This window comes from Lagenorhynchus albirostris, chromosome 1 (genome assembly GCF_949774975.1).
Source record: "Lagenorhynchus albirostris chromosome 1, mLagAlb1.1, whole genome shotgun sequence".
NCBI lineage: Eukaryota > Metazoa > Chordata > Mammalia > Artiodactyla > Delphinidae > Lagenorhynchus > Lagenorhynchus albirostris.
The window spans coordinates 138,467,823-138,480,171 of record NC_083095.1 but is presented as its reverse complement, the minus strand read 5'-3'; the positions used below and the strand labels follow the sequence as shown (position 1 = coordinate 138,480,171).

The window sequence follows — 12,349 nt, the reverse complement described above, 5'->3', positions numbered from 1 at the left end:
AGGCGGACTCTCAACCACTGCGCCACCAGGGAAGCCCCCCTTTTGTTTTTGAAAGCACTTATTTACTAACCTAGATGCCTTGCATCCCAAGTGCTCCAACAACACTCTATCCAGAATATAGAATATCATATCCCTTTGTTACATAGTTAAGTCCCTTTTTGGAATTATCAAGCACATCAGAAGACAAGGCATATTCTTTTACGGAAATACCTGTTTGCATGGGAACTTCAGAGGAGAAAGAACAGATAGGTCATCCAGAAACACCCATATCTTGGATATTTTTCTGAGTTAGAGTAAAACAAGAAAGGTAGTAGAAATTGCAGAATTCATGGCTTCAGTATCCACAAGAAAGGACTGGAAAAGTTTAAAATGGGGAAAAGAAACAGAAATGTAAGTTCATTCCATTCCCATTTCTAAGGTTCTCTCATTATGTCAATTTTGTCCATAAGTTTGCACCATTTGCCAATTACTTTCTGTCTGATTTCCTGGAGTGGGAAAGAACCTCTTGAGGAGGTGGTAAAGCTTCAGAGTTAGGTTGTATCCCTTGCATCTTCCTCAGTCTGTTCCAGCATTATTTCTGCCAATGTCTTGACTTTTCAATAGTGAATTATTGACTTTCCATCAGGTGTGCCTTTTTATTTGTTGGGGTCTCCAGATAATATTGTGTTCCCTTGTAAATAATTATAACTAGGCAGCTAAGCTGCAGTCTTAAGTTTCTTTACGGCTAATCTTTCTACATATTTTCTCAAAGCTGGATTGTAGCCACCAATATCTGAGAAATTATCTGTTCTTATCATCAACCTACTTTTTCTCCTACTTGTATTTAAATTCCTGGCAACAAAAGTGCCATAAGTCTATTCTGATCTTCACATGGATTTATATATGTAAACTTATAAAATGCCTCAGTGAACTGTGTTGAAAAATAATGAAGGACTCAGCTTCTGAGTACAGCATTTAGCTTCTCTCAGTTTACCTTCTGCAGAAAGCTTTCGAGGAATCCTGTCAGTAGTCTCTCATGTTAGGTTTCCAAGGTACACAGAATAGAATAGCCTGAGTTGTTGGAGGAAGTGTACAGTTGGATTCCTGAGGACTTGGAACTCCCTAATATGGAGATTACTATTTTACCTTCATTGTGCCTGTTCCATTAGTCAACTGGAGGCAACAGTTTGTGTAGCAGCCAGTATGCATCCCCATGTATAGGGCCGTAGACTGAAAACACAGTGCAGATCACCTCCGGAAAATTTTGTGGATCTCTCCAGAGCACTAGGGAAAAGGGCATATAGATTCTTACTATTTCTAGTCCTTCCAGCAGCCCTTAATACATTCTACCAGTTATTTGAGTTGCTGGAGATACAAAAGTATAGGGCTGATATTCTTCTTATTGAAATGAAAAATAAATTCTTTTCTATGACAATGTAGTTTCAGTTCTCATTTTGCCATTTAGTAGTATGACTGTTTTGATTCCCTTTCTTCCAGGTCATTAGGCAACTACTGCCCAACCTCATGTTTTCATTCTATGACACAGTCTCTTACACAACTTTTCAATGACTACTTGTGTTTTACTCTTAATCATATCTGCTTCCATAGCTCTGTTTTGCATAGCCTAGAACACTCCTACATCCTTTCCCAAGAATGGCGCCTATGCTGGGGATTAACATAATGACATAAGCCATGGCACTTCCCTTATACATTTATTTGATCCTGAAAAGTCTAACCCAGGTTGGGTTTCTTAAAAACCTTGTGCCAAAGTAGATTAGGGTTTGGGTAGATTCAGTGAAGTTAGTCTGTGTAGCTTTCATGTATCCCTGGTGTAGCAGGACAGAAAGTCATCTTTCTCAGTAGTCTTTGTCTAAGAGGACAGTAGTCAAAAATGAAAACTGTATTTCATGGGTATTATTCCTAAAAAGTAAATACGATACCAGGAAGCTCCTAATTTTATTGATTTTTACATCCACAGGAAAACAAATATCTGGATCGCATGGATTCACCCTTCCCAGAATCCTTGAATAGTCATAGTCCAAAAACGATCCACAAGTGTAACACATTAAAACTCTGAAATAATATAACAGGCTTGAATTTGTCTACTTGGACATTTAGAACCAAGCAAATATTGCACCATAGAGCTGGTATTGATGAATCACAAACCTTTTGCAACTTCCAGTAAAGCACACTCAGGTGAAAAGCGAAATTCTTCTGATGAAGATCCCATTATATATATATCACTCATGGAGAAAAAGAACCCATAATGATATTTATATCATCAGAAAGAATAAAGCTAAATGCCCTAGAAGTAAGTCTTTACTAGTTTAGAAGTGTGTTTCACACTTACCAGTTATCAAAGGCAGCCTAATCCATTTAATGTACACACAATGTAAAAAAAAAGAGTTGAGGTATGATTTCAAAAAATATGAGAATAAACCACCACAATCTGATTAATATAAAAGAAACCATTGTTTACCTGGAAAGAGGTAGAAGAGGTGGATGAAACAAATTTCCCATATGGGCTTTATTACCTGAAGTCCATGAATAGAGTTTCTACTACAGTGAAGCTAAGAACCCTCACTCCCACTTTGTAATCCAGGATTGTCACCTCTGCTGGGCCCCAGAGTAATTTTATTAAGCATGATTTTTATGCAATCACATCTCCTCAAGATATGATGTCCTCATTCACTCAAACCATGGCATCACCCACACCTATAATTTCTTTGTCCTGTAATTTTTTACTAATGGCATCCTTAAATTCTGGGTCCCAAGTTGACTGGAGATCTGAGAGATTCAGTGCGGGACAACTGGGTAGTTAATCATGCCCCAGGGAAAGTGAGCTCAAGTGTCTTCTTCCCCATTTGTTTTTGTCTGTGAGGAAGGATCAGGGCGGTAGTCAAAGAAGAAAACTATGTATCTCATGTTTGCATTTCTCATATGTTCCTCTGTGATTTATACAGGAAGGATATTACTAAAAAAAAAAAAAAAAAGACAGGGCCACATTCCTTTGTATATAGACCAGTGATTCACCTAACATATTCAACTTGAAACAAATAAGATACCTTGGCCTCAAGAACCTGTCAGGAGCTTTTATGCAGCAATAAAATCTTGCTATTAACCAGCTTTTGGCTGTATCTTCCAGGAAGCCAGAGCAGAAAAAATAATGGCATCGCTCATAGCATGGATTTTCCACTTAAAATAAATCTAATGAAGCCACATGATATTCAGAAGCTAGATATCAGTATCAGGCTGCTTATAATTTTATTCAATCTTACTTATTATACCTGAATCTTAAAACTCTGGCTGCAGTTGCCATGGCCCTTCAATTGTGAATAGTTCATTTATGATGCACAAATATCACAACACCTTAGCAAACTCAAAATAATCTAACAAGTAAATTTGTCTATATATGAATTTAGATCTAACCAAACAATGCACCATAGAAATAATACTAGTGAATGATAAGATTTTTCAAATTTAATCAAAGCAAAGCTCAGGTACGAACTAAAGTTTTTTCTCATATCATATCATCAATATGAGTCATTCATGGAGAAGAATTAACCATAATAATATCCATATTTCCTTAAAGAACTAACCTAAACACCTTAGATGCTAGTCTCTATTAGTCCATAGATCTATTTGGAATTATAGCTCTCTGTAATCACTGAAGAGGGTGAGGGTCCAGATTAATTTTCATTTCTGTTAGTTCTCATTCTACTTGTACTTCATACCTATTGCTACTGCAGACTCTTTTTTCAACCCAGCTCTGAAAACTGTGGATGAGTTATTCCTGTGCTAAAGAATTTTTTAGCTTAGCTTTGTAGCTTGTTATTCCACATTGTGTAGGTATTTATTATCTAGCCCTGTGCAGTCCAGATTTTAGTAAAGCAGCATTGTGCTTCTTGGTCCAGCTCCAACAAATGTGGTCATTCTATATGTGAGAGAGCCCCTGTTGAGGCTCTCCCTCCTCTACTGTGTTAGCCTCTCTATTTTTATTTCCCCAAGATCTAGCTGTTGTTTCAAGGTGTGCATATTCCGAGGTTTACTTATGCTTTCAACTCGAGATGGACACTTGATTTTCAATGTTGTTGCTGTTAGAAATGGTGCTACTGTAAGCATTCATGTGTATGTTTTTAGGGCATAGATATATGAATTTTTCTTGTACCTGGGATTATGTTCGTGAACACAGTCTAAGAGTATTCTAAATAGACATATAGGAAGATTTTTAAATTTTTATATATCTTGGTGATTGTTTATTGTTTGAATGTTCTTTTCTCTCATGGCTAATGACCTTGAGTACCTTTTCACATGCTTATTAGCCATTTGGATATCCTCCTTTGTGATGGACCTGTTTAAATGTCTTCTTTCTCAATTTTTGACATGTATAAGTTTACTATGTCTTATGTATAATTGTCTTTCATTGAATATACACTTTGATAAACAGAAGTTTTCATTTTGATAAACAGAAGTTTTCATTTTGATGCAAACCAACTCATCAATTTTTCCTTTATGGTTAGTGCTGTTGTTATTCAATTTTAATTTTTTGCATTCACCAAATCATTATACTACTCTCCTATGTTATGTTCAATAATCTTTATTGTTTTGCTTTTCATATGTGTCTACATTACACCTAGAAATTATTTTTCAGCATGGTTGGAAAATGGACTCAAAACAAAAGTTATTTGTTTTGTAGAGTGTTTCTCAAGAGGGATTTGTCTAATTATCATCTCATAATTATGCTGGGGTTATGGGTTTTGGGAAGGAAGATCATAAAGTACCATTCTCATCCTGTCATATCAAGGGTACATTCTATCAATATGACATGACTATTTATATTAGTCTTGATTATCTGCCTGAGGTAGTGTTTGTCAGGTTTCTCCACTGTAAAGTTATTTTTCCTCATGTGCAACAGTGACACCTTTATTATAGATCAAGTAACCATATAACATTTGATCTGTTTGTGAAGTCTCTATTTTTTCCCATTAGGCTAGTTTTCTATCTTTTGTCAGTACACGCAGTCTTAACTACTGTAACCTTATGAAATGCTTTGAAATTTTGTCATGTAAGTTATGAAGTTTTTTTTCAAGTTGTTGACATTTAGAAAAAAACTAACATGTTCCTTTTTTTTTTAAAAAAAGACATCTTTATTGGAGTATATTTGTTTTAAAATGGTGTGTTAGTTTCTGCTTTATAACAAAGTGAATCAGCTATACATATACATATATCCCCATATCTCCTCCCTCTTTCGTTTCCCTCCCATCCTCCCTACACCACCCTTCTAGGTGGTCACAAAGCACCGAGCTGATCTCCCTGTGCTATGCAGCTGCTTCCCACTAGCTATCTATTTTACATTTAGTAGTGTATATATGTCCATGCCACTCTTTCATTTCATCCTAGCTTACCCTTCCTCCTCCCCATGTCCTTAAGTCTGTTCTGTATGTTTGCGTCTTTATTCCTGTCCTGCCCATAGGTTCTTCAGAACCATTTTTTTTTTAGATTCCATATATATGTGTTAGCATACAGTAGCTGTTTTTCTCTTTCTGACTTACTTCACTCTGTATGACAGACTCTATGTCCATCCACCTCACTAAAATAATTCAATTTTGTTTCTTTTTATGGCTCAAACTTGACTCTTCTTGGCTCTTTGCATTATATGTAATTCTTGAAATCAGACTGACAATTTACAAAACACCTAATGGGATTTGGATTTGGAATGCTACTCCATTGAATATTTAAAATGAATTTGGGGGAGAATTAACATCTATATAAATCAAACCTGCCAATCTGAATACATCTCTTCATTTGCACGGTATTACTTACTTCCTTTCAATAATGTTTTGTAATGATATATTTGATCTTTTCTTATGTAATTGATATTTTTGATGTTCCTGAAAATGTTATATTTAAAAATCTTTATTTTTTTATATTTGTTGTTTTGTGTAAACACATTTCATTACACTTATTTGCTTATTAATACAGCAACTTTGCTAAATTAACTTTCTAATTTTGTTTACTTCAAGTCATTTGGGGATATATATATAGATAGATAGATAGAGATATATATTAACACACATATACATATAAACGCCACTTTGTTGTCTTTAAATAATGATGTCTACATATACCTTTCCATTTTTAATCCTTATACACATTTTATTCCTTTTCCATGACTTACTGCACTAAAACATCCAGTATAGTGTTGAATAGAAATAGTGATAGAAGATTTGTTTTATTCTCAATTTCAGGAGAAAACTTTCAATAGCTCCATTATCAATGATTTTGCAATTGACTTATTTTGTAAATACTCTTTATCTCATTAAAGAATTTTGGTAAGTTCCCAGTTCCATGAGATTTATGAGGAATAGGTTTTGTATTTTATCAAATGCTTTTTATTTTTGAGATGATCATATGATATTTCCCCTCTGTTGTGTTACTACAATGAATTACATTGAATGATTTTTAATTACTTAAAATTATACTTATTTTAGAATAGATTTAGGCTTGTTTTAAAAAGTTGTGGGAAAAAAAGTTGTGAAAATAGCACAGAGAGTTACCAAATATCCCATATCCCATTTCACATATTATTACCATCTTATATTAGTATGGTATATTTGTCACACAACTAATCAATATTGGTACACTGTTATTGAGTCTAGCCCTTTTTCAGATTTCCATTGTTTTTGCCTAATGACCTACTACTGTTCCATGATCCCATACAGGATGCTACATTTTGATGTCATGTCTACTTAGGATCCTCTTGACCATGACACATTCTCAGATTTTCCTTGTTTTGATGGTCTTCCCATTTTTGAGAACTAGTCAAGTGTTTTGTACAGTGTCTCTCAAGTGGGATTTGTCTAATTATTATCTCATGATTATGCTGGGGTAATGGGTTTTGGGGTGGAAGACCATAGAGATAAAGTACCATTCTCATCCTCTCATATCAAGGGTACATTCTATCAACATGACATGACTATTTAATCAGCCTTGATTACCTGGCTGAGGTAGTGTTTGTCAGGTTTCTCCACTGTAAAGTTATTTTTCCTCCCACCTGCCATTTTAATACTGTATTCTTTGCAAGGAAGTCACTATGCACAGACCACACTTGAGGAGTGAGGAGTTGTGTTGCACGTCCTTGAAGTCAAAGTATCTACAAAATTTATTTTTAATTATTCTGCATAAGAAATTTGTCTATTTTCCCAATGTATTTATTCACTTTTTTATATTAGTGTGGATTCATGGATAATTATATTTGGTTTCTAATTCAATACTATAATATTTATTTGTTCAAATTGCTCCAGCTTTGATCATTGGAATCTTTTTTGGTTGGCTCCTGTCACTTTGACATGCTTCCATCAATGTGTGTGTGTGTGTGTGTGTGTGTGTGAGAGAGAGAGAGAGAGAGAGAGAGAGAGAGCGAGAGAGAGAGAGAGATGAGCACTTCCTTACTTTCTGGCCATCTAAGATGCTCCAGGTTCATCTTTTATATTTCCTGCTCCTTCATAGAATCAGCCATTTTTGAAAGGACCCCTGGCTTGTTTTATTGGAGAGTGGTATTAGAAACCAAGATATGGGTTCTAGGTGTGACATTTGTTACTAGATTATCATTGCTTCTAGGCTTTCTTAACTGATAGATTAAGGAAAAATGTACGTGCACAGTAACTGTGCGTATACGTATATTTATAACTATTCATATGTGTAACTACGTATGTATATATGTATATAATTGGGTGGGCCAAAAAGTTCGTTTGGGTTTTTCGTGTTATGGAAAAACCTGAACGAACTTTTTGGTTAACCCAATATATAGAACATAAGTTCACAGTGAAGTTTCCAACTCGAATCCATTATTACATGGATAATTCTAACCACTTTTTGTTTGTCTGTAACCTTCTACTCCAATGTCAAGAAACCTTACACCATCTGCCAACCATTTACTTAATTGTTTAAATCTAGTATACATATGTAGTGGTTTCATACACCGATGAGAAATGACTTTATTTAGTTAAGTACAGGGTTATGGACAGTTGTTTTGCCTTTAATCTTACAGATTACACTAACTCCCCTAGTTACTTAAATTAGCACCTTTTCCTTCCAACCCCATCAGTGAGGTTGTTTCATGCATTTGTAATACAGTAAATCCTTTTTTCACATTTTATATTCCATCCTGGGATCCCCCAACTACTAAATGGTTTTTTAAAAATTCATGTATCTTAAGGTTTACTCTTTGTGCTGTAAAGTTCTATGGGTTTTGACAAATGCATAATGTCATGTATATGCCATTACAGTATCAACCCCTGGGTTGCGAACAGCAGGAGGTGAGCGGCGGGCTAGTGATCAAAGCTTCATCTGTCTCTCCCCATCGCTCACATTACCGCCTGAATCAGCACCCTCATCACTCGCATTAGTGCCTGAGCCATTCCGCAGATCACTTGCATTACCGCCTCAACCATCGCTCGAATTACCACCGGAACCAATCCCCACCCCACCCTGTCGGTGGAAAAATTGTCTTCCATGAAACCGGTCCCCCTGGTGCCAAAAAGGTTGGGGACTGCTGTACAGGATAGATTCGCTGTACTTTATCTATTCAGCCCTTGCCTTCCCCCTGACAACTACATGTGTTTACTGTATCTTTAGTTTTGCCTTTTCCAGAATGTCATATAAATGGTAGCACACCATATATATACTTTTCAACTGGCTTCTTTCACTTAGCAAAATGCATTTAAGATTCATCTGTGTATATATATATTTTTAAACGTGGATGTACCACAGGTTTGTTTTTTTTTTGCTGTTGTTGTTTTTTAATGTCTTTATTGGAGTATAATTGCTTTACAATGTTGTGTTAGTTTCTGCTGTATAACAAAGTGAATCAGTAATATGTATACATATATCCCCATCTCCTCTCCCTCTTGTGCCTCCCTCCCACCCTCCCTATCCCACCCCTCTAGGTGGTCACAAAGTACCGAGCTGATCGCCCCGTACCACAGGGTTTTTAAGCATTAACCTATTGGAGGATATCTTACTTACTGCCAGTTTTTGGCAATTATGAATAAAGCTGTTATAAATATTCATGTGCTAGTTTTTGTGTGGACCTAAGTTTTCAACTCATTTGGTTAAATACCTAGGAGCACAGTGGCTTAATGTAGAACATTTAGCTTTGTAAGAAACTTCCACACTGTCGTGAACATTGCTGTACCATTTTTCATGCTAGCCACCAATGAATAATAGTTTCTGTTGCTTGCATTTTCACAAATTGGCATTGCCAGTTCTTTGGATTTTAGCCATTCTCCTAGGTGTGTAGCTGTATCTTTTTGTTTAATTTGCATCTCCCTAATGACAGATAATGTAGGGCATCTTCACCTATGCTCATTTGTCATCTGTATGTTTCTGTGGTCTCTATTCTGATTTTTTGCCCATTTTAAATGGGTTATTTTCTTTTTGCTGAATTTTAGGAGTTCTTTGTATATTTGGATTGAAGGCCTTTAGCACATATGTATTTTGAAAATGTTTTCTCCCAATCTGTCCTGTATTTTCATTAGCTTAATAGTGTCTTTTGCCAGAGCAGAGCTTTTAATTTTAATAAAGTTCAACTCATTTTTTTCTTCATGGTTTTGTGCTTTGGGTATTGTATCTAAAAACTTACCACAAAACCTAAGGTCATGTCGATTTTCTCCTATGTTTACTTTTAGAAGTTTTATAGTTTTATATTTCACATTTAGTTCTATGGTTTCTTTTGAGTTAGTTTATATGTAACATGTAAGGTCTGTGTCTAGGTCCCCTTTTTGAACATGGACATCCCCTGTTCTAGCATCATTTATTGAAAAGACTATTTTTTATGCATTAAATTGCCTTTGAACACCTGTCAAAGATCAGGTAATTTTAAGTGTGTGTATTTACCTTTGGATTCTCTATTCTGTACTATTGACCTATGTCTATTTATTTGCCAATACCATGCTGTCTTGATTATGGTAAGCTTATAATAAGAGTCTTAAAATAAGGTAGTGCAAGTCCTCCAAATTTGTTCTCCTTCAGTATTAGGTTGGTTAACTCTAGTTCTTTTGTCTTTCCATATAAACTTTAAAATCAATTCAGTGATATCTACAAAACAACTTGCTGGGGTTTTGAATAGGATTGAATTGTATCTATATGTAAAGTCGGGTAACAATATTGAGTCTTCCAATCCATGAATACAGAATATCTGTCCATTATTTATATCTTCCTTGTTATTTTTTAGCAGAATTTTGTACTTTCTGCCTTTAGATCATATACACACACATGTTGTGTGTGCATGTGTATGATGTATACCGAAGTTTTTTCTTTTTTATTGCAACTGTAAATGAGATTTAAAAAAATATTATTTATTTCAAACTCCAATTGTTCATAACTGGTATATAGAAAGCAATTGACTTTTTAAATACTAACCTTATATCATTTATCTCTGTTATACTCATTTATCTCACTTAATTCCAGGAGGTGTTTGTTTTGTTTACCTTAGTAGATCCTTTGGGATTCTCTATAGATAATCATGTCATCTCTGAATAAAGACAGTTTTATTTCTTTCATTTTCAATCTGTATGCTTCTTAATACTTTTCTTGTCTTATTGCACTAGCTAAGACTTCCAGCATGATGTTGCATCATACTTCCAGTATGATGTTGCATCATAAAGTCTCTCATCAGGAAGTATGATATTAGCTATAAGGGTTTCTGTAGATGTTCTTTATCAAACAGAAAATTTCCCTGTGTTACTAGTTTACTGAGAGTTTTTATGTTAAATGAATATTGGATTTTGTCAAAAGTTTTCATAGCATATGACCATATGATTTTTTTATAGCCTTTTAATGTAATGGATTATGTTGATTGATTTTTGAATGGTGAAAAAGCCTTGCATACCTGGAATAAATTTCACCTGGTTGTGGTGTACAATTTTTCTTATACATTGCTGGATTTAATTTGCTAATATTTTTTGAGGAGGCTCATGACAGATATTGGTCTGCAGTTTTTCTTTCTTGTAATGTCTTTATCTGGTTATGGTGTTAGGGTAATAATGGTTTAATGCAGTGAATTACCAAGTGTCTCCCTTCTTTCTATTTTATGGAAGCAATGGTGGAGGACTGGTATTATTTCTTCATTAAATGTTTGGCAAAATAAACCAGCAAAACTATCCGGGCTTGGTGTTTTCTTTTTTGAAGGTTATTAACTATTAATTAATTTCTTTGGTAGATTTAGGGCTATTTAGAATATGTATTTGTCCTTGTATGAATTTTGGTAGTTTGTCTTATGAGTAATTGGTCTATTGCATCTAAGTTATCTAATTGGGAGCATAGAGTTCATAGTATTATGTTATTATTCTTTTAATATCCATAGCATCAGAACTGATGATTCTTATTTCTGTTTTTGGTCATTTTTGTGTTTTTATTCCTTTGCTTAGCATGGGTAGAGTTTTAGCAATTTTATTGGGCTTTTAAAAGAACTACCTCTTGTTTTTGTTCATTTTCTCTACTGTTTTCCTTTTCTTAATTTTACTGACTTCTAATTATTGTTATTAATTTTCTTCTATTTGCTTTAGGCTTAAAGTGTTCTTTCTGTAGTTTTCTAAGGTAAAAGCTGAGATTGTGGATTTAGGTCTTTTATATTTCCTAACATAAATTTAATGTTAAATTTTTTCCCTGTAAGCAATGTTTTAGCTGCATCTGACAAATTATGATAATTATTTTCATTTGACTTCACTCAAAATATTTTAAAAATTTCTCAAATGTTCTTTGATATATCTGTTATTTAGAAATGTTTTTTTTAATCCAAATATTTGGGGATTTCCCAGCTGTATCTTTATCAACTACCAGTTTTATTCCATTGTTGCTTTTTATAACTTCGAATCTTTTACATTTGTTAAGGTCTGTTTTATGGAACATAATATGATCTATTCTGGTGACTATTTCATATGAGATTTAGAAGAATGTGTATTCTCCTTTTGATGGATGAAGTAGTCTATAAGAATCGGCTGGACTAACTAATTGATAGTGCTCTTTAGATCACCTATATCCTTACTGTTTTTCGGCCTGCTTGATCCATTACTGCCAGAGGGGTGTTGAAGTCTCCAACTGTAATAGTGGACCTGTCTATTTCTACTTTTGGTTCTTTCAACTTTTACCTCACTTATCTTGACACTTTGTCATTAGGGACATACACATTTATGATTGTTATGTCTTTGTTAAGAACTGATCCTTTAACATTAAATAATCTTCATGCCTATCTTTTTTTTTTTTTTTTTTTTTTTTTTTTTGCAGTACACGGGCCTCTCACTGTTGTGGCCTCTCCCGTTGCGGAGCACAGCCTCTGGATGCGAAGGCTCAGCAGCCATGGCTCACAGGC

General features: G+C 34.6%; 1 non-coding gene across 1 annotated transcript; it reads right to left on the bottom strand.

Moving 5' to 3' along the window:
- Nucleotides 1-2,597: 2,597 nt before the first annotated feature.
- Nucleotides 2,598-2,673, bottom strand: LOC132504760 (small nucleolar RNA SNORD115). The gene has a single exon (XR_009535070.1). It is a non-coding gene; the product is annotated as a small nucleolar RNA SNORD115 (small nucleolar RNA).
- Nucleotides 2,674-12,349: the final 9,676 nt, after the last annotated feature.